This window comes from Arachis stenosperma, chromosome 8, assembly GCF_014773155.1.
Source record: "Arachis stenosperma cultivar V10309 chromosome 8, arast.V10309.gnm1.PFL2, whole genome shotgun sequence".
NCBI classification, from domain to species: Eukaryota; Viridiplantae; Streptophyta; class Magnoliopsida; order Fabales; family Fabaceae; genus Arachis; species Arachis stenosperma.
The window spans coordinates 38,435,859-38,458,697 of NC_080384.1; the positions used below are offsets into that span (position 1 = coordinate 38,435,859).

General features: G+C 31.2%; 1 long non-coding RNA gene across 1 annotated transcript; it reads right to left on the minus strand.

Moving 5' to 3' along the window:
* Nucleotides 1-2,392: 2,392 nt before the first annotated feature.
* Nucleotides 2,393-6,718, minus strand: LOC130944328 (uncharacterized). Its single transcript, XR_009072018.1, has 3 exons — nt 6,511-6,718; nt 6,244-6,358; nt 2,393-2,679 (listed from the first exon to the last, which is right to left on the minus strand). It is a non-coding gene; the product is annotated as an uncharacterized LOC130944328 (long non-coding RNA).
* Between the last annotated feature and the right edge of the window lie 16,121 nt (nt 6,719-22,839).

Genomic DNA, 22,839 nt, shown 5'->3' on the forward strand with positions numbered 1-22,839 from the left:
TATATTAATCAGGGACTTGATTGACTTATAGTATAAATTTTAAAGAACCTATTTAACTTATAACATATATCATAATAGATTTAATTGTCCTAATAAATTTGCTCATGTATAAGGTTATTCAACCTGAGACACTAATGTACTAGATGTTGAAATAAATGTAAATGCTGCAATTGTAAATATGTTTGATAATGTGTTTCAATATTAATTTCTAAACACTAGATACTAATATCTTATGTTAGAATACTCATAATTATTTATAATTTTATCAGGAAAGACAGACTCAGCCTCAGTCTCAACCTCAGCAGTCTTTTAGACATCTAAAACAGAAAATAATTAGGCCCAAGAGTCAGGGGAGTGTGAGTACTGAGACAATGGTAGTTACAAGTAGTGGCACAACCTCCAAAATATTTAAATTCATTTTAATTCCCGGACTGAACCTCTCTAAGAAGAAATGATGCTTTCTTGAAATTTATTGTGAAAGGGAAAGACTTTGTTTGTTATTTTGAAGAAAATAGACTTCCTTTTTTAATATTTTTTGTGTTATTATCACTTTACATCAGTATGTGTAGAAGGAAATAGCGCTTCTTTGGTTTTTTAACATTTTGATACACTTATGTACATACTCTATGTTGATGCTACTTTATGTTAATATTTTGATACATGATATTTGAATATTCTGGTTTGGATTATATATTATATTTTGTAATATCTACTTGACCAAGTTATTTTGCATACTCTGATTTGGATATAGATTAACTTCTGTTCAGCTTCATTGTCAATCTCTAATGTTCATTTAACTAAAATGAGCCATTCAAATACAATATTTTTTCAACAAACATACTATGCTAATTGCTTAAATAACCACCACATAGATACAAAACAAAATCACAACTACAAGTGCACCTATTATTACACTACTAAACAACCTGAAAACACTATCTTTCTCAACTTTTGAACTATCTTCATTCCTCTTTATTAACATCTCCAATTATTTCACTCTCTCCTCCAAGCTAAAATTCAAACATGCACCAAATTCTTCACCCACACATGTCTCTATAGAGGCCAATCTACTACTTTCAACTGCATCATCCACCAGATACCAAAAAATCTCATCAAACCGTATCACAATAACCTTGCTTTTCTTGCAATCAGAATAACAAAAGAAAAATCATAACATTAGTCTTAGTCCCCAATTATCAAAATTGTAGCACCACAAAAATTTACCACTCTAAAGTACCTTGACGTGAGGACAGCCAAAGAACAGCCTATTCGGGTTCTCCGCTGTGCAAGGCCTGGATATTACGGCATATGTCCTGCACTTGTACTTAGGATGTTCTCCTCTTCTAAGTCGCCCCCTTCGGAAGCCAGTCGAACCGTTGTCAATACTGAAGACATCATCAATAGTTCTCCGACCATGTCTCTGACTTGCAACTGACGTGCTGCCTCCACTCGCCATCACCTTCTTCGAAGCCAAAAACTCTCTCACACACACTAAGATACATGGGTTAGAGACAAAAAGACAGGGGTTAAAGATGAAGACCTAATTTTATGTTGATCCCCTTTTGAAACGGCGACGTATTGTGCCTCTCACAATGCTGCCATTTTATAATACTAACATGAGAAAGCTTGGGAACTAATCCATCCCACTCAAAATGACGTCGTTTGAAGAAGCTCTTAAACGACGTCATTTTGACCACGTGTGCAGGACCAATGGGTCCTGGAAGCAATGCATATCCTTTAACCTGACACGTCACATTGATCACCTCCACGTAAGAGAGAGAGTGTTTGGTTAACTGGCTAAACATGGACCAGGAATATATATGGTATATATCTAACAATTTTGGGGACTGGGAACTTAGTTAATTTTTCTGGGTGACAAATCTGTCAGACAGCCAAATCTTTGGGCACCTATTTGGGGTATTAATCAAAAATAAAAAAAAACTTTCCACTATCCGAATTAAATAGAAATAAAAATGCTAGGTGTCCAAGTCTTTTTACCAATTAAATTAACCAAGTTGTCGCTACTTCTTTTTCTTACGTTCCTTCTTCCTTCTTCCTCCTTCAACATCATTGTCGTCGTCATGGTCACCACGACTATCTTCTTCTTCTTCTTGGTATTGTTGTTGTTAATTTCTTCTTCTCTTTTTTTTTTCATCATCCTCTTTTATTAGAATAAATCTCTACATACAAGTCAATATGCAATTAACAAAACAAGTGCAACAAGTCATTTACACTCATGCGTGCACGTTCTTCTTCGCGCTCCTGCTGCACGTTCTTCTTCTTTTTCTTCGTTATTTTTCTCTTTTATTATCATCATCACCAACACCATAAAATAATGTATAGTCCAAGGAATATTAGCCCGATAAAGGAATAAAAGCTCAAAGTCGTAGAAAACAAAGATACAAAAGCGGAAGCGTTCACATACGATAACTAAAACATAATATGTATATACAAAAGAGAATTAGTCACAGCCTGCAGAATTTAGGCCGGTTAGCCAAAACAGAAATACAGTAAAGTTTTGAAGTTAAAACAGATGCATCATGTCTCTTAAAGTTTAAGCCTCTAAGGTAATAAGTACAATAATCAAAAGTGAGAGATACTATAACAAAATAAACCGAATAAAGCTGAGTCATCCTCTGCTCTATCACCATCCGCAAACTCACTGAGTTGGGTTGTGACCTGCATTTGAAAAACAATAACAACATATGGTATGTATGAGAACCGGGGTTCTCAGTATGATAACAGTGCCTAATAGATAAGACATAAGGTTCTGAGAAGCCAAAGGTAATTCTAGAACTTCACATTGATACAAATATTCAAGCATAAAGAAATATATAATTATACCATATCAAGGTAATCTAAACTTAGGGGATTTCTAACTAATACTAGTCATAGCTATCCCACAACTTTCACCAACCTACCCTCAATGCGATCCCATCGTCATCACCTACCTAACCTCCTTAGACCAAACAAACACAACTAATGCAATCAAATAAAATACAAAAAATATACATATACAACAGGTAATTCGATTAGCAATCAGGCATATTATTCATTTAGGTATAACTCAATTAATCATGGCAAGCAAGCATATAGAAAATGCATATGATGAACGCATGTTCTATTTGGCTTGTGATATTACTTGTCGGTTCAAAATTGCCAACCCAACACATCCTTTTAGATGTCGCCTTTCTGCCACATCCCTGGGATATAGTGCCCGGCTCACTTTCAACCCTGAGATATAGTGCTCGGCTCACTCTGAACCCTGGGATATAGTGCTCGACTCACTCTCAATCCTGGGATATAGTGCCCAGTTCACTCTTATGGCAAGAAAGGTTGTGCGAGCGGGACACTACCGCCTCAGCCCTCACATCTGAATGTAGGTGGAAGACTGCCACATTCCCTACGCTAGTACCGCTACCTCGACAAGCGAGATTGAAACACCATCCTTGCTAGGAGCATAGCGACTTACCAGTCATAATAAATCATAATCTTTATACAGGTTCATCAACCTCAATCTGTCAATAATCATCATTAACTTTCATGATCTTAACTTATTATAGTCATTACCAATCATCAAATTCTCAACTCATCATAATTTATCATCCATGAAATACTCCACAATTCAACTCTCACTAATTTCATCTACCAAAAATCCAACACCTAAATAACTGGCTCTAAACTCATAATCTAAAACACTTATTTCTGTTTATTCAATACCCTCTCACTTGCCCAAAATCCCAAACACTAGCTAAGAGGATCTTAATTAAACATTAGGGAGCTTTAAAAGGCTGGAGGAATGGTTTAAACACAAAAATATAATTTTTGCAAAATAGAATATCATGCGTATACATGAGTGTAAAAATTCCAAAATTGCGTACGCGAGCTACGTCCGCATACACACAAGTTAAAGACAGAGAGTAATGCTTGCGTCGCATGCCAACTGCAGCGTACGCATGCCTCAAAATCACAATTTTCGCGTATGCATATCAGTGCTGCATACGCGTGAGTAATGGGTAGAGGGTTGGAGGAAGTGCCAACGCGATGAGCTTTGTGTTTCTCAGTGAAAGGTAGTGCCGCGAATGTTAAGGTTGAATGAAGAGGAGCTCTGGGTTTTATTTCTTAGTGAAGAGGTTTTTTTCGCCATGCTTTTTTAGGGTGTCCAAATAATTAGAAGAAATGGACATGCTTTGAAAATATGACTATAACAATACAAACTAGCCACGCTTTTAAAACATGCCTATTTTTCTCAATGGCCGCGTTTTGGTAAGCGTGACATCTAAAATGTGGTTAAATCACTTTTCAATCACTGCCTTTATAAAAGCGTGGCCATTGACCTCTTTAGGCCACACTTTTGAAGCGTAGTAAGAGAAAAGCATGGCAACATATTTTTTCTTGTAGTCCAAATATTTGTTGATAGCTATAGGAGTTCTTGGAAAGAAACTACTTGCGCCCTCATGGTTGATGGTTGGACAGATCAAAGGCAATAGACATTGATTAACTTTTTGGTTTATTATTCAAAAGGGTTGTGTTTTGTGAAATCTGTAGATGCTTTAAATGTAGTAAAAAATGCTTCAAACTTGTGTCACTTATTTTTTAAGGCGATTGAATGGATTGGGTCTGATAATATTGTGCATGTAGTGACTGACAATGTGGCCAATTATGTTGCAGCTAGTAAGGTTATCAATAATAAATTTGAGAATATTCACTAGTCACCTTGTGTTGCTCGTTACTTGAATCTTCTTCTAAAAAATATAAGCAATATGGCGTATATTTCTTGCCTTGCATCATGTATTTCAAAGAATACGGTGTATGTGTATAATCAAATGGTGTTCCTATCCTAGCTTAGACAAAGACCTACTTGAAAGGAGGTTGTTCGCCAAGGTGCAATTTGTTTTGTCATTGTCTTCATCACATTAAAGAGTATCTTTTGAGCACAAAGTAGATTTGCAAGTATTGTTTGTGGGTGGATAATACTAGTCATAATTTCAAAAAAATCAAGCAAAACTAACACAGAATCAACAACAATAATATATTTAGATTCAAAAATTCATCAACAACAATAATACCAATTCAAATTTAAGATAGAAAATTCAAGAGAGAAGAACGCAGAAAAGAGAGAAGAGAGAAGAGAGAAGAGGAGAACTCAGAGAAGAGGAGTGGTATTGCTACCGTCCGTCGCCGTTGTGGTTAAGGAAAAGAGGAAGAACGATGGTGCGGGAAGCTACTGCTGCTCGCACTGTCGCAGCTGCGGCTGAGGATAGGAACGACAGTGATGGAGAACGATGTGATAGCGACAGCCAGAGCTGAAATGACGCCGTTGAGATCGATGCCGACATAATTGTCGTTGAAGGATAAAGAGATGCCGGGATCACCGAGACAGTGGTCGTCGTGGGAGATGAGGAAGGTAAAGGCAACGTCAATAGAGAAAGGGTTGAGGTTAGTGATGGAGAGAAGGAAGAAGGCGGAGAAGAAGGCGGGGGCGAAGATGGTACGGTAACGGAAAGAGAAAGAAAAAGAATTGGGATTGTGGTTGAGAGAAGGGTAGGAGAAAGGTAGGAAGAAAGAGATGGGAGAGAAGAAGAGATACGGAGACGGGTGGGAGTCGAAGGAGGAGGGTTATTTTTGTTTTTTAATATTATTTTATTAATTTTAAGGGTAATTTGATAAAAAAATAAAATTAAAATAAAAAAGATAATTTTATAACGTTGATAGTGATTTTAATAAAAAAAAAAAGGTTAGAGACGATTTTAATTTTTCATCCAAATTGTTAGAAACGAAAAAAATTCATCCAAATCGTTAGAAACGAAAAAAAGTACTTAACTCTTAATTGTCTATACTTTTTCTTAATCCACCCAAGGACTTACTTATAAGGGACCATCGTAAGCGGACCCTCCAAACTCAATCTAACATAAACTATAACTTCTCCCAAAAAAAATATATATTAATAATTTTATTGAAACAAATAACCGAACATGCTAAAAAATATTAGAAAAACAGTTATTCATGTAAAAATATCCTTTTTTTAGATGAAAGCTAATATATAAATATATATTAAATAATTTAATTAAATATACTAAATTATTTAATAATTGTTAATTAGATATTTTTACGTAGGTAATTACCTAATAATAAGATTAAGGACTTAAAACAACATTAATTAAAGAAGAGAAAACTTTTTAGAGTTGAAAAACTATCAGACTGAGATGTAAAGTAGTAGTTGAGAATATTCATGTAACTCACCAGGCTGCACGAGTAGGTCCTTGAAAGCTTTAGGCCTGGGAGTGTTAGGCCAGAGTGTTTGCCAGTAATCTTCAGCAGGCAGTGATGCATGCACATGGCTTCCCAGAATTGCAAGCTGCCAAAATTTTCAAATCGGAACAAATAATAATAGTTTGAGTAGCGAAGGAAGCAATAAATATTAACCTCATAATAATTAGATAAGGCTTCACATTTTCTTTCTTTCTATTTTATTTTTATGTTCCCCCTATTTTAGAGAGATAAACTTACACAAAAAAGTGCTGAAAGGGGTAGCAGATGACTGGACTCCATTTTGTTTAGGATCGAAGTGATATAGCATGTAGAAACGTGATACTGAGTGTGCAACTAGAGAGGGACAATTTATTGAGGGAAATTTCTCCTTCTACAGTTCTATGAACATGTGTAAGCGTGTAACACGCATGCAAGTTGTATAATAATTGCACTCCTCTTGTCACGAATATACGAAGCATGGACCAATGAATTGAGTGAGAGTGACAATGGAGCCCAATATAATGTTTCATGTGGTAGGCCTTTCTCAGGCGAATTTCTTGGTTTTATTTATATTTGTCTTTTATTCAATTAATGAGACAATTAGTTATTTAGATATTTTGATTGAGGTATCTGATGAAGACCTATGCAGGAATTGCATTGCCATGAAACACTTCAAGAACAGCACTTCATATACATATGAAATCTTGCAAATGTTAAGTGGCGAAGGAAACAATTAAGACACCGTGGTGTGTTTGCAAAAGAGAGGCACTTTCATTGAAAAATATGCACGACTTACATGTTATGCAATTAAATTCAGGAAGTCTATTTTCTTTAAAAAAGTATTTACAAATTTAATTAATTAATATTATTAATATTAATAAATAGTTATTAACCATTTAGTATTATTTGATTAAAAGGGCATAAATTTTTAATAATTGTGTAGGTTTAAAATATTATATTTATTGACAATAAAAAAGATATCATTATTTGTATACGTAACAAATTATAATTATTACGTGTAGTATATATAAATAAGTCTTTGTCTATTATTTCAAACACACAAATACTAAGTGTATATTTTACTTAATTATTATCAAGAAATTTTTTTTGTTTAACAGAGTTGAGAATTTTTTTACTATTGCTAATTAAGAAATTCTTAGGTTTTATTGTATTTTGAAAGAATATTATCATCAACTCTATAGCAACAAAGTGTGGAGACAAATATCTCTGTAAAGAAAGCAATTTAATCTTGCCTTGAAATCATTTTCATATACCCAATAATTTTAGAAAGATATTTCTTGAAAATGGCATAAAATCAAAACACCGCGTTCAAAGGTCATGAATAAAGAGTTTGTCAAGTTGAATCGCTTTGATGGAATGAACTTCAACCGTTGGAAGGACAAGATGATGTTTTTTCTTTCGATTCTCAATCTTGCATATATAATTGACCCAACACCAATTGCCGATGTCGCTGAAGATTCTACACTAGAAGAGAAAGAAAAGATACCTTTGCTTGTCGAGGTTATATTCTCAATATTTTATTCGACCAACTCTATGATCTCTATATGTCAATTCAATCACCATTGGAGATTTAAAAGTCTTTTGAAGAAAAGTGCAATACTAAAAGACAAGGAACAAATAAGTTTATTATGATGAAATATTTTAAATTTATTATGAATGATACTATGTCTGTTATGGATCAAATTCATGAGTTACAAATCTTTGTAACTAGACTTTGTGATTTACAAGTAGTGATCCTTGAATCATTACAAGTTGGAACAATTATTTTAAAATTGCCTTCATCTTGGAATGGTTATAGGAAGAAACTTTTACATCTTGGTGAGGACTTCACAATAAAAAAAATTACTAAGGCATATACTATAGAGGAGAAAATTCGAAAATGTGATGCTGTGTATCTTTCTCAAAATTTTAAAGTGAATCATATTGGTGAAGAAGAGACAAAGAGAGTGTTATCATTACCACAAGAAAGGATATTACATCAAAGAATGTAGACTTCTAAAAAGAGATGTACCAAAAACCAACTTAGTGAAAGAGAATGATCTAATTGCTATGGTTGTAGAAAAAGTACAAAATATGCCTATTGGCATAGTTATAGAACTCAACATGGCAACACAAGAAAAATCACTTGAGTGGTGGTTAGATTTTGCGACTACTATTCACGTTTGCTATAATCGCAACCAATTCAAAACATATGAATAAGTGAAAAATAGAGAAGTCTTGATGGACAATGACAACTCGGTCAAATTTTGTGGTCAAGGAACTTTGGAATTAAATTTTACATCTGAAAAGAAATTAAGTTTATTAAATATACTTCATATTCCGGATTTAAGAAAAATTTAGTTCCTGTTAGTCTTTTCGTAGTGATTGAGGTGGAGAATGTTTTTCTAATGAATTTGATCACTTTTGTGAATTACATGGTATTATGCATGAATCTTCCGCTCCATATACTCCGCAACAAAATGATTTGACAGAAAAAAAAATCGTATCTTAGTAGATATAGTTAATTTAATGTTACTAAATACAAAATTGCCTTACAATTTGTGGGGTAGGTGAAGCATTATTGACATTATGTCATATCCATAATAGGATACCATCAAGATATAGAAAGGTTTCTCCTTATGAAATTTAGAAAGAAAGAAAACCTAATTTGAATTATCTAAAAATGTGAGGGTGTTTAGCTTTTTATCAAGTTTCTAATCAAAAGAGAACCAAATTGGGACCAAGAGCCATAAAAGACACTTTCATAGGATATGCTCAAAATCCTAAAGCATATAGAATATTAGACTTAGTGTCTAATGTAGTTGTTGAATCAAGAGGTAGAATTTATTGAAAATAAATTTATCAATTATTCAACTTCTAGTTCAGACTATCCCAAAATGGTACTAATATTTTTTTATCAAAGATATAGAGACTATGTCATTTGAGTTATAACTCATTGGCAAAAAATGATACTAATATTTCACAAGAAATAAATATTCAAAATAATAAATATTTAATTGATAAAGAATTGATTGAAATAAGGAAGAGCTTGCGAGTGAGAAAAGAAAAAAGATTTGGGTCTAGATTTTTTTTCTTTTTAGGCTATCACCTTTTTGGTAGAAGGAACTAAGAATTCCGTGACAAACAAGATTCCTATTATAATGAACATAGAGGGTGGTCCTCAAATGTTTAAAGAGTCTATGGCTTCAAAGAATTCTGTTTTTTAGAAAGAAGCAACAAATGATGAAATGGACTCAATATTATCAAATAATACTTGAGTCTTAGTTGATTTACCTTCTGGATCAAAGCCTATATGATATAAGTGGATATTTAAAAGAAAGTATAACACTGATGGTTCATTACAAAACTTTAAAGTAAGGTTGTGGCCAAAGGGTTTAGACAACAAAAAGGTCTAGACTATTTTGATACCTACGCATCTGTTGCAAGAATGACTTCTATTAGGACTCTTATAGCATTAGCACTCATTCACAAGTTTCATATACATCAAATGGATATTAAAACGACTTTTCTAAATAGAGATCTCAATGAATAAATTTATATGGAGCAACGGAAAGGCTATGTGCTACCCGAAAATAAAAAGAAAGTTTGTAAATTAATTAAATTTTGTTATGGCCTAAAACAAGCTAAGCGCCTAAACAATAGCACGAGAAGTTTGATTCAGTGGTGTTATCAAATGGCTTCTCATATAATAGCGGATAAATGTATTTACTCAAAATTTACTAAAGATTATGGAGAATCATTTGTCTATATGTTGATGATATGTTAATTATCGGAACAAATTTAAAAAGAATTCGTGTAACGAAGGAGTGTCTAGCTTCTAAATTCAAGATAAAATATTTAAATAAAGTTGATATATAATATTAGGCACAAAGGTACATAAGAATGAAGTTGACTCTAAGTCAATCTCATTATATATAAAAATGTATAAAAAAGTTTGATCATCTCACAGTTAATTATATAAAGAATTTAATACATCTTATGATCCTAATTTTAGATTAGAAGAAAACATGAAAAGATTCATAGCACAATTAGAATATGCTAGTGCTATAGGAAGTTTCATATATGCAATGCATTATACTAGACCTGATATAATATTTATTTGTTGTGTACAAATTATCAAGGTTTATAAAAAAACTTAGAAATCAACATTGAAAAGTTATAACAAGAGTTCTTGGTTATCTCAAGAAAACCATAAACTTGGAATTACATTAATTATAGTGATTATTATCCCACAATTTTAGAAGGTTATTTCGACACAAGTTAGATTACAAATCTTAGTGATAACAAATTTTACTTTAAGATGAATTTTCACCCTAGGTGGTGGAGCAATAATTTGGACCTCAAAAAAACAAACATGTATTACACATTCTATTATGAAGGATGAGTTTATAGTTTTATCCGCCGCAGGTAAAGAAGCGGAATGGTTAAGAAATTTGTTGTATGATATAAGGTTGTGGCCACAGCAGACGACAACCATTTCAATCTTTTATGATAGTGAATCAACCATGTCTCAAACATATAATAAGGTTTATAATATAAAGTCTAGACATATAAGTTTGAGACATGAGTTTGTGAGGCAACTAATAGATGATGGTGTAATTACCATCACTTATGTAAGATCTTAAAAAAATTTAGCAGATCATTTGACTAAAGATTTGTCAAGGGATAAAATCAAAGAGACTACTACTAAAATGAGATTAAAACCTATTATTGTTATGATGGAACCCACCTTATTCTAGTAGACCACTAGTTTCAAGGTTTAATGGATAATAACAAGTTATTTAGCAATTAGAGCACTAAGGTATAGGATTTAATACTATTTACAATAAATTAGAAGGGTGAGTTAAAACTCTTAATGGAATCATAATATTATTATCAAAAGATTCCACCTATATAAATATTGGAGTGCTGCCGCTCTAATCGAAAATTTTAGAGGTTTTATTCTCGTAAATATTCATAAAATCAGGATGAGCACAAGGTCATATAAGTGCTTAAAATTATAAACTCTTGAACTTGGAGGGTATAAGTAATATATGTGATTTTTGGTTCTAGCATATGGAGTATAGGTTTAATCGATTAGATACCTATTATTTCGTTAGAACTTTAAAATTTACACTAAAAAAAAATTAATCTTAGTGGCATATTTTTATGCATATATTGCATGGCATTTAAATTTTGTAAATAGTAGAGATTGAAAGGTATTTAAAATTTTGATTTATTAATATATTATTACTAACCATTTAGTACTATTTAACTAAATGGACACAACTTTTTAAAAATTGTGTATGTTTAAAATATTAAATCTATTAACAATAGAAAATACATAACTATTTGTGTACGTAACAAATTATAATTGCTACGTGTAATACCTTATCCACTATTTCAAATATACAAGTATTAAGTATATATTTTACTTAACTATCGAGAGATTTTTTTTTGTTCAAAAGAGTTAAAAAAATTTTTACTATTATTAATTAAAAAATTTTTAAATTTTATTATATTTTGGGAGAGTATTATATCATTAATCCTATAATAACAATTAAGTATGAAAATAAAGATCTCTCTAAAAAAATCTAATTATATCTTAAAACTATTTTCATGTACCAAACATCTTATTTTATAGAGTACCATCAAATTTCGTCTGAAAAGTATTTTATCCCTTACTTTTATACTATTTCTTCAGTTTATGTATGATGCTGATAAAATTGTACTTAGAATATTATGGTACATCTTGATGTCTTTAATCATTTTTTGAAAAAATAAAAAAATAAATTCTTTTTTATTATAAAATATTTGAATACTGACACAGTTGATTATAAAATATTAAAATTAATTTAATACGTAAAAATTAAAAATTAATTTGACACAATTGATTCTTTGTCAATCTTTCCAACATCGATCACCAGTCTACTTCTTCCACGAATTTATTTTTTGGATAATACAATGGTAAAAAGTGTTTTAATTTTGAATAATGAAGAGTAGAGATGTTTTTTTTAAGAGTAAATGTAAAAAAAAATCATATAATTGTACATGTTCTCTTCTATAAATTTAATGAGAATCTTCATTTTTTTATCTAATTCTTTTTTCGTTAATTTTTTTTGAATAAAGTAGATTAAATTTTTTTTTCTTATCGTAATTTCTAATTTGTCAAGTTAAGCATGCATCATTATGTGATAAATTAAAGTTTTTTTTAAAAACTTGTTATTTATGAATAAATTACTATCTACACAAGACAAAATTTAAGTTCTGATATGTATTTAAGTATATGAGTAAATTAACTATTCGATTAAGTTGTTCAATACAATGTAATTATTAAAATTAATTATTAAATAAGTTGTAGTGAAAATAGACCTTAAGAAGAACAATGAAAATAAGAGAAATCCAATATTCTCCCTTCTTTTGAAATTGCTTAGGAAGGAGAGGGCATTGCCGACATCTAACATGGCTATCATCAGATCACCCTCAACAGTAGCTACAAGGACCCACAAAACCAACTACACAAAAGACTCCAACTTTAATTTTTTGATGTGTTTGAACCTCTTCTTTGGTTGCACAATCACATCCACAAAAGAAAATGCAGCAATAATTGCACTTGATTTTACAAATTCCCAATCAAGACTTGCTAAAAAAAGCTCTATAGTTTTTCTAGACCGTTCCCAAATAGTTTATATAAACAATAACACAAACACGTGGAGTTCAAAAAAAAAACTAAAAGAAAGAAAAAAGTTGGAAACCTCTAAAGCTTGTTATTTTGTTGTTGCTGCTAGTTGTGTGAGTTGTAATAGAGCTCCAAATAATTGCAGTAATGAGTGAAGCCATGAATGTGTATGTAAAACCTATATATACACCTCGGCATATTTGTTTTTAATTACTGCTTTTTCAAGAATAAATTTAATGTAGCTAGGCAAAAAACATGTAATATGATTGAGCATAGGATGGAAAAATTAACAAAAGCTGCGAGGGCCAATTCAAAGATATAAATTAAACCCTAGTTTGATAGAAACTCATCTTTGTTATTTTGGAAAAATTGGTTGGTATAAAGTAAATATATAAGTGATTGGATATGAGATGATAAACACATTTTGACACTTAAATAAAAAAAAAAGATTTGCAATGTCAAATCAGTTATCGAACTGTTTTATTTACTAATTTACGGGTTTAATAATTTAGGAAGCTGTTCAAATATTCCGTTGTACTTTAATAGAACATTGTTGTTCCCATCATTTTAACCAATAAGATTTATAATAAAATATAACGAAGGATGAGATGAAAGCGATAATTTTGTACGTGAAATTGTTTGTTTAAAGAGCATAGTAGAGAAGCAACTTGCACTTCCCTTCACCCACATAATGAAAAATAAAGTTACCATCTTATCCTTTAACCAGTTTGTATTGGAAAGAGCTAAACGTTGTGATGAATTAACATGAGTGAATCTCTTTTTAACTAACATTTTTGTTACAAAATAATTATTATTTTATTTAGATTTTTAATATAATTAAAATAGTATTTAATAAAATATTTTTATTTAATAAAATGTTACACACACATATATTATTTAAGCTTTTGTAATATATATACAATTTTTTTTACAGTAAATAAATATTTAATTTAGATATTTATTATATTTTTATATTTTAAAATATTATCTTTATTATAAATTTATTTTATAACATTCATTTTAATATGAACTTTTATATTTATCATAATCTAATAATCTCAATAAATAATATTCACTGAAAGATCAATATTTAAATTTTATTTTTACCTACACATTTTAGATGCAACCATAAAAATATATTTTTTTTTGTGTTTGAAAAAGATAATGAATTATAACAAAATATTTTCGTAAAAATAATTTTCATATCACTTTTTATATACATGTATAAGGAAATAATTCTTTTGTGATAAAATTTCTGTGTTAGTTGCAAAAGAAATTTTACAAAATTTTAATATTATTAAAAGGTTTAACACTTTTATGTCTACAGGAATGAATTATTTAATTTAATTATTTTTAAAAAAATATTAATTATATATATATATATATATATTAAAAATTAACTACTATGTATTTGTATAAAAATACATAATGTTTTTTTATATATTTTTAATCCATATTTTATATTTTAATATGTATTTTATATGAATAATTTAATTCTCTTGTGTTTTAAAAACACATTTAATAGTATAATAATTAAAAATTCTAATTTTTTAATATATTTAATACATTAAAAAATATAAAAGCTATTTTTTATAATTTTTTAATAAAATATTTTTTCATGATACTATTAAAATATTTCTTTAAGGTATATGTTAATAAAATTAAAATTATATTATCATTAAAAAATTTGAATAGAAAATTAATATTGTGTAAATATTATAAATGACATAAATATATATGAATGAAAATAGATAAAATAACTGAGTAATAATTTCATACGGACTTGAATTTAGTTTGTGATGTATATCTATTAGATTATTTTTTGAAAAAAATATTTAGAGTATTCTAATTAAAATAATTAAATAATGCTATTGTGCTATGAAAAAAAAGTAAAGAGTGCAATGCTCTTTAAATGCTATAAACTATAAATCTTAATTTTTGAATTCTAAATCTTAAACTTTCAATCCTAAGTTTTAAATCCGGCTCTAAATCTTAGTAAATTTTAAACTCTCAATTTAAAGCATTAATATAAAATATAATAATAAAAAACTAAAATTTATTTAATTGACAAAAAATATAACATTTCTTACTTAATAAAAAAATATTTAAGAATTATCTTTAAAATTATAATGTTAGTCTAATTTGATGAAAATTCAATAACAATGTATTTTACATTAAAAGTAATATACTTATATATATGAATTTGAGAGAGATATTATCAATTTTTTTAAAAAGAGGGACGTTATCAATTTAAAATTATCAAAATTAACTCACTATTTATTTATGTACTATTTGTACAAAAATAAAAAGATTAATTATAATATAATAACTAAAATCTGATCATCACTGTATATAAATCTTGAATTGTAGGTAAAATTATTTTTATATAAATTGAAATTGTAAAAATATATAAAATGATAAAAATACTTTATTTGAATTATTCTTATTAAGTAGGTTATATTGAAAATTAATTACTAAAGTGTATTTTTTGTGTGTCTTAATTAGATTCTTATTTATAGAATTTAATAGATAATTATACAATAAAATAAATTATAAATTTTAACATAATTCACACAAGAACATAATATATAAATTCAGTAAATGTGCCCCATTACAATTTTAAAATAATAAATATTTGTAAATAAATATTTTTACTATATAACAACAATATATACCTCCTTATGAATTATTACTTTTAGGTAATGTTTAAAACTATATTAATAACAATCAAAAATAAAATGTCTACTTATACTATATGTATATTAATAATTATTTATTAAATTAACTATTTATATAAAATATATAATAAAAATAATATACACATTATAATATATATTAATGTATTCTGCACCTATACTAAATATTAGTAACATTAATAATTATAAATTAATAAATATATTATGTACAAGAGAAATACATAAAAAAAATAAGGGATTTTCTTGTCGATGTTACTATCACATTGTTAAAAATGTGAAATTTTTATATTAATTGATATATATATATATATATATATATATATATATATATATATATATATATATATATATATATCAAAGTATAAATCAATAGTTGACTTAAAATATTAAAAATTAATATTCAAACCGTCATATATGCTCTTATTTTTTTTGCACATACCGAAAAATAAAAAATAATATTCCAACGAATAAAAGTTTTTTTATTTAATTCTCAAATATATAATAAAAAAATATTTTACACCTAGTCCACCCACTAACAAAATTTTGATCTATTAATACCTTATAAAAGAGAAAAATATTAGATAATATTAATTTGAAAATTAGACAAAAATTAAAAAAAAATATATTAACTCCTAAAATTTTTCATACAGTATTTTTTTTCAACTACTTTAAAAAAACTACATATCAAATGATCTCTTAAATTCACTGTGACCTTTCATTTTAACACTTATTTGTAGAGTTATTTTTAAAGTTACTGTTTTTGCCTTTTTCCTTCTTTATTAAAAGGTTATATTCGTTATTTTATACAAAACTACAAGACAAATAAATTTACCTACAACTTGATTCTACAAAAAACATTAAAGTTCCATAAAAGTACTATGGCATACGTGATAATTTTTCAATAATTTAATTAGCTCAATTGTAATTCAATCAAAGTAATCCAATTATAATAAAATAAAATATAAAATTATAAATAAATATATAAAAATGTAATTATATTTAAATATAAAATTTAAAAATACACAAATTAAAATATGACACATCAAATTAAGGTCTTATAATTTAATCTAAATACAATACAAAAATTAAATAATAAAAAAATATCCATATTCCAAACTAATTAATATTAAGATTTGTCATTTGTTTTTGTGTAGATGAATGTCTGAGGTATAGCTCGTCTCTTACACTGTTGCAATATGTTTTTTTTTTTTAATGGAGTGAGAATAACTCGGACATCGAAGAACACAGTAGGTGGATAATTGCAAAAAATACTCCGACGTTCAAGTCAGTAAGATATAGAAGGTTTCTTTTATAGGCATAGAATTGATTAATGATATTCATGTTATGACCATTTGGTCATTAAGATGGAAATGATGGTCATTAAGTCATTAATGAAGGTGTTAGTTACAAGCAAAGAATGAATGATAATCAAGGCCGAGTTTTGACTCATAATGCACAATAAAGACCGAGTTATAAAGTGACAGATCATAGCCTCCAAGGTTTGTTCGCCAATCATATGATCCAGGATATGTTTAGAAAATAAAATGAGTTATAATTCGATTAAAAGATAAGTGAATTATGATATGGTGAGCCCCCAAGTTTAGTCGGGTTATTATGTCAGCATTTATTCAAAAAATAATTAAGTGGTAAGAGTTATTCAACCAAGATAGTTGTGTGGGGGATACTTTTTTCGTTTGAGAATAATTTTTCATAGCATGGGTATAGCATTTGATTGTATGTGAACTGAAAAGTTCAAAAATATGTATCCATTGACAAAATCGATTGTATGATCTGAGAATATAATAATTAATTGTCTTGTGAATTTTTTTGACCCACAACAACTTGTTGATGCATTTTTCGTTCAAAGCAATTAGTTATTGAATATTTATAATTTATATTGAAGCTCATATGACATGAATAAGATAAATTAAGAAAATAAATACGTATAAAATTGCAACATATATTGAATAATATATATTGTAAAAGTACAGGAGTTTAAAGTAGAAAAATATACCTTGAAAGTTAATAATTGTAGAATAGAAAACGACATATGAATGTCATACATACCAAATGTAAATTATTTAATTTTATTTATTAATATTATAACTTTATTTCATAGAATATGCATTAATTTGTTAATAAAGCAATAAAATAATTAGTCATTTAATAATATAATAAATCTTGTTTAGCTATGAGGTATATTCTTTGTGCAAAAATAGCATATTTGCATGTTTGTAACTATTTTTTGCTTAACTGTCTGCATTAAACAAATAGTAACATAAAATTTAATAGCATAAAATGAATAGTATAATAGTTATATATAATTGATATACAATTGATTTTTGATGGAATCCAATTTTAAGATTTGAACTCATCATTACTGTCATTTAATTTGTATAAATGAAATCATCAAGCAATCAAAATATAGTACATAATGAAATAAAAATTTAACTGATATGGTTGTTATATGTTATTATTGTATAGATCACATATTGAGGTTTGAATATAACTAATAAATTAGTAGATATTAATTATACAAAATATAAATACAAAAAATGTGAGAATAAAATATATAATTTTACTCGTGTAAGTAGAGAATTTTGAAAAGGTTGGCAAAATTGATAAGCAAGTTTGTACTCGAATTGATTGAAAGTCGAATTTGTTTTCGGATTGGTTAAAAGTTGAGTTTGTTCTTGAATTGGTTGAAAGCCGAGTTTGTTCTCGGATCGGTTAAAAGCCGAGTTTGTTCTCGGATCGGTTGAAAGTCGAGTTTGTTCTCGGATGAGTTAAGTACTTTTTTCGTCCCTAACATTTTGGGTGAAAATCAAAATCATCTCCGACCTTTTTTCCTTATTAAAATCATCCTCAACATTACAAAATGTTATAAAATCATCATTTTCTACTTTAATTTTATTTTCTTAACCAAATTACCTTTAAAATTAATAAAAATAATATTAAAAAACAAAAATAATCCCCCCCAATCCCCACTCAGTCTCCGTATCTCTTCCCTTTCTTCCCTCCCATCCCCTTCTTTCTACCCTTCCTCCTACCCCTCTCTTCAGAACCCCCCTCCCAACCACAACCCCAATTCTTCTTCTCTCTCTTTCCGTCACTGTATCATCTCCGCCCCCACCTTCTTCTCCACCTTCTTCTTCCTTTCCATCACCAACCTCAACCCTTCCTCCATTGACGTTGGTCTCACCTTCCTCATCTCCCACGACGACCACTTTCTCGATGATCTCGATCTCTCCTTAGCCCTCAACGACAACCATGTCCGCATCAACCTCAAGGGCGCTGTTGCTGACATTCGCCTTCGATGCCGACTCAATTCCGTTCTGACTCTCCTTGGGCGCTGACTCCTTCTCCTCGCACTCTTTCTCTCGCAGCACCGGCATGCATTCTTCCTCTCGTAGTGCCACGCCTCCATTCTGCCTCCAGCAGTGTTGCGCCTCTGTTTTGCCTCCTTGCCGCATCACGCCTCCTTCCAGATTCAGATATATTCTTCTTCCTGTTCTGCTTCTCTGATTCTTTGGTTTGCTTTCTGGAGCATACCTCTTTCCATGGGGATCGATGGGGGTAGGAGGAGTGAGGTCAGTTGTGAAAGGTTGGAAAGGTGGAGAGCAGAGGGTGATGGGATCGATAGAAGCGTCTTCGAGTTTGTCGTCTTTAGCTTCGAAGCTTCTTCCTTTTTTTTCTTCCTTTTTTTAATTCTTTTCTTTAATTTTTGAAGAACATAAATTGATAAATATCATTTCTTTCTTTTTAAATTTTTTTAATTTCTGTTGCTGCTGATTGTGGATTTGAAGTTGCAGTTGATGATTACTGAATTGTTGTTAAATTTAAAATTTTTGTTGGTTTATTTTGTGGATGTTGTTGTTGCTGTTGTTCATTTTGTTGTTGCTGTTGATGAATTTAGTTTATGAGTGGATGATAGTAATTTAGAGAGAAAGAAGGTGTGATAGTTATGGTGGCAGTGGTGATGGCCATGAGAAAAGGAAGGGGGAGAGAGATGCGTAGGGATGGTGAAGATGATGCAGAAGTTAGTGGTGTGGGAAAGGAGGATTTTTGATTTTTTTCAAGGGAAAAATAGTCAGAAAAATTTTGTTTATGGACAAAAGGACGATTTTATAACGTTTTAGAAAGTTGAGGATGATTTTAATACGAAAAAAAGGCCGAGAACGATTTTAATTTTGACAGAAGACTTTAGGGACGAAAAAAGTACTTAACCCATCTCGGATTGATTCATTGATTGATTATGACATGTGAAATATTATGATATATAAAAGTGAAGCAATTCGAATGTATAAAGTACATACTTTATAAAAAAATTACGTAGATTAAAATTTGATAAAAGGTATTAAATAAAATTTTAAACAAGATTATTGAAATTGGTTCAAAATTTTGAATGTAATCCAAGTTTTATGAACCTAAAAGGAGTAGGAATTATTTTACTCATCCCCACAGACGGCACCAATTGTTCTTGTGTGAATGAACTTCCAAGGTATAGCTCGTCTCTTGCGCTGTTGTAATAAGCATTTTCTTTGATAGAGTGAGAATAACTCGAACATCGAAGAACATAGTGGGTGGATACCTGTAAAAGACACTCTGACGCTTAAGTTAGTAAGTGTTTAAGAGGTATAAAAAATCTATGATTATAGAATTTTAAACATGAAATAGAACTTATCATGTGTGTCTGTGTCCATGAGATTAGATATAGAAGGTTCCTTTTATAGGCATAGAATTGATGAATGATATTCATGTTATGACCGTTTGGTCATTAAGATAGAAATGATGATCATTAAGTCGGTAATGAAGGTGTCATTTACAAGCAAAGAATGAATGATAATTAAGGCCAAGTTATGATTTATAATGCACAATAAAGACCGAGTTATAAGATAATAGATCATCATTAAATGACCGTGTAAAATTTTCTTGCACAGACAGTTCATGAAAATAAAAAAAAGATCTAAATGCATAAAATTAGAGTATAAATCTTTTATACTTATTTTTTGTTCTTAATGAACAAATTAACACTATTTTTACCTTTAATACTATTTTTATAGATTATATTTATACTAAAAAAAATTTTTATACATTAAAATTAGTTACTAATGTATTTATGTATAAATATATATGTGGTGGTTTAATTTATTTTTAATGTGTATTTATATTCTAACATGTATTTTATACTAGTAACTAATTGTTCGGTTGTCGGGTTCCGGACAGGTCGGGTGTGCGAGTGAGGGGGTGAGGATGCCTTAGCCTTGGGCGCGCTGGTTGCGGGTTAGTTGAGCAGACGAGCACTTGTCCTGGAGAGAGGATGAGGGGGGTGCCACCTGCAAAGACACTCCGACGCTTAAGTCAGCGATGTGCAGGCGGGCAGAATGGTGAGGTGAAAAGGATATGACGTACCTCGTGGGAAGAGCCAATCTTCCCTTTATATACATGTCAGTAGTGGGTCCCTCATGGGGGCAGGCCCATATTCTCAAGGACGTTGTCCTGCAGCCGCGTGTGAGCCGTACAGGACGCGTGTCCGGGTCGGTTGGAGGGCGCACGGCCGGGTCGGGTAGAGCTTGGGTCGGGTCGACCCGTGCGGAACTTGGGCCAGGCCGTAACAGTGCCCCCACGCGCCAATGGTAGTCGTGGGAGCTACCAATGGCGTGCCGTCTCGCATCTCGTCTGGTCGGCCGCTCGTGGGAGGTGTATGCCCCCACCGCGCGTGTCCCTTGGTTGCATAAGCAACCGTTTCGTCGCTTCGTTCCTCGTGCCGAGCATTGAATGCTCATAATGGGGTGGAAAAACCCTGTTTGAAAAGACTATTCTGCCCCCAGGCGTTTCGCGCTTTGGGGGAGCAGTTTTTAAACGATCGGTTTTGTGCTTCTGTGCTTTTTCACACTTCCCATTCCTCTCCTTCTTCTCCTCCGTTACGAGATTCCTGTGTATATTGCTGTGGTGCCTTGCATTTTTCCAGACTCGCAACTTCATCTTCTTTTCATCAATTAAGGTAACTTTCGAATCATTCTCCCTTTTATGCATTATTTTTGTATGCTTGTTATTTGGTTCTGTTGCTGTTGTGTGGCCTTTCAATGGCGGTTATACGTGTTAGGGGGGAGCCATTCCAGGGTAGGCTTTTCCCTGTCCACCTCTAGTGTTTTGTCCTTAGTTGGGGAGTAGTGGTGTGCTTGAACCGAGCAACCGATCTACCGATCTCTTAGACTAACTGGATGATCCTCCCATGTAGGTATGGCTCGCACGGTCTCCCGGGCTTCCGTTAACCCCGCGGCGTATGATCCTTATGCCTGGGTTGTTTCAGACGTGAAGGATTCGCCCAACCAAATGGGCGAGGAGGAGCTCACCGAGTTCCGACAAGTCGAGTACTTGTGTGGGGGAACGGACGAGGAAGCCAATTACGACGTCTTCGTCCCGGCCCCTCATGAGCACCTGTACGAAATCAACTTCCAACCTCGCCAAGTCGCCGACTGGATTTGGTTCTACAAAGCCATGTTCACCCAAGTCGGAGTTCGTATTCCGTTCTCAGCTTTTCAAATGGCGCTTTTAGGTCGAATTTCCGTTTCGCCGTCGCAGTTGCATCCGAACAGTTGGGCCTCGATCCGCTGTTTCGAGATGGTTTGTGAGTACCTCGAACTGCCGGTGTCTGTAGATGTTTTTCTCTTCTTTTTCACCCTTACGAACCCTTCGAAGGAGGGGAAGCACAAAAAGGGGTTCATGTCTTTCCGGTCTGCCCAGGGTCGGAGAATTTTTGGTCTGTTTGAAGATTCTTATCATGGGTTCAAGGACAAATACTTCAAGGTCCGCCCTGTCAAAGGTCGTCATCCCTTCTGGTTGTCGCCGGAGGGAGTACGGCTCATCCCGACCTATTGGAGTTTCGGGGCAGGGTCTAATACATTTATTAAGGTAACTTATAACGGCATGTCGGCGGTGGACAAGCAGATCGCCGAGGTGTTGATGGCAGTTTTTGGGAAGAATCAAGTGAATCCCCACCTCCTTATGGGTGACCGGGAGTCCGGTCGTAATTATATTTGTGAGAAACTTGTGCTTTGCCCTTTACCCTTTTGCTTTTGCTTGATATTTTGTGGCGACTAACCGGTCTTTTTTGCTTTCCTGTAGTGGAGATGTCCGCGTCAGTGACGGGCCTTCCCGACTTGTTTCAAACTTTCCTCTGCGGCAGCGATGACGAAGGGGACAAAGAAA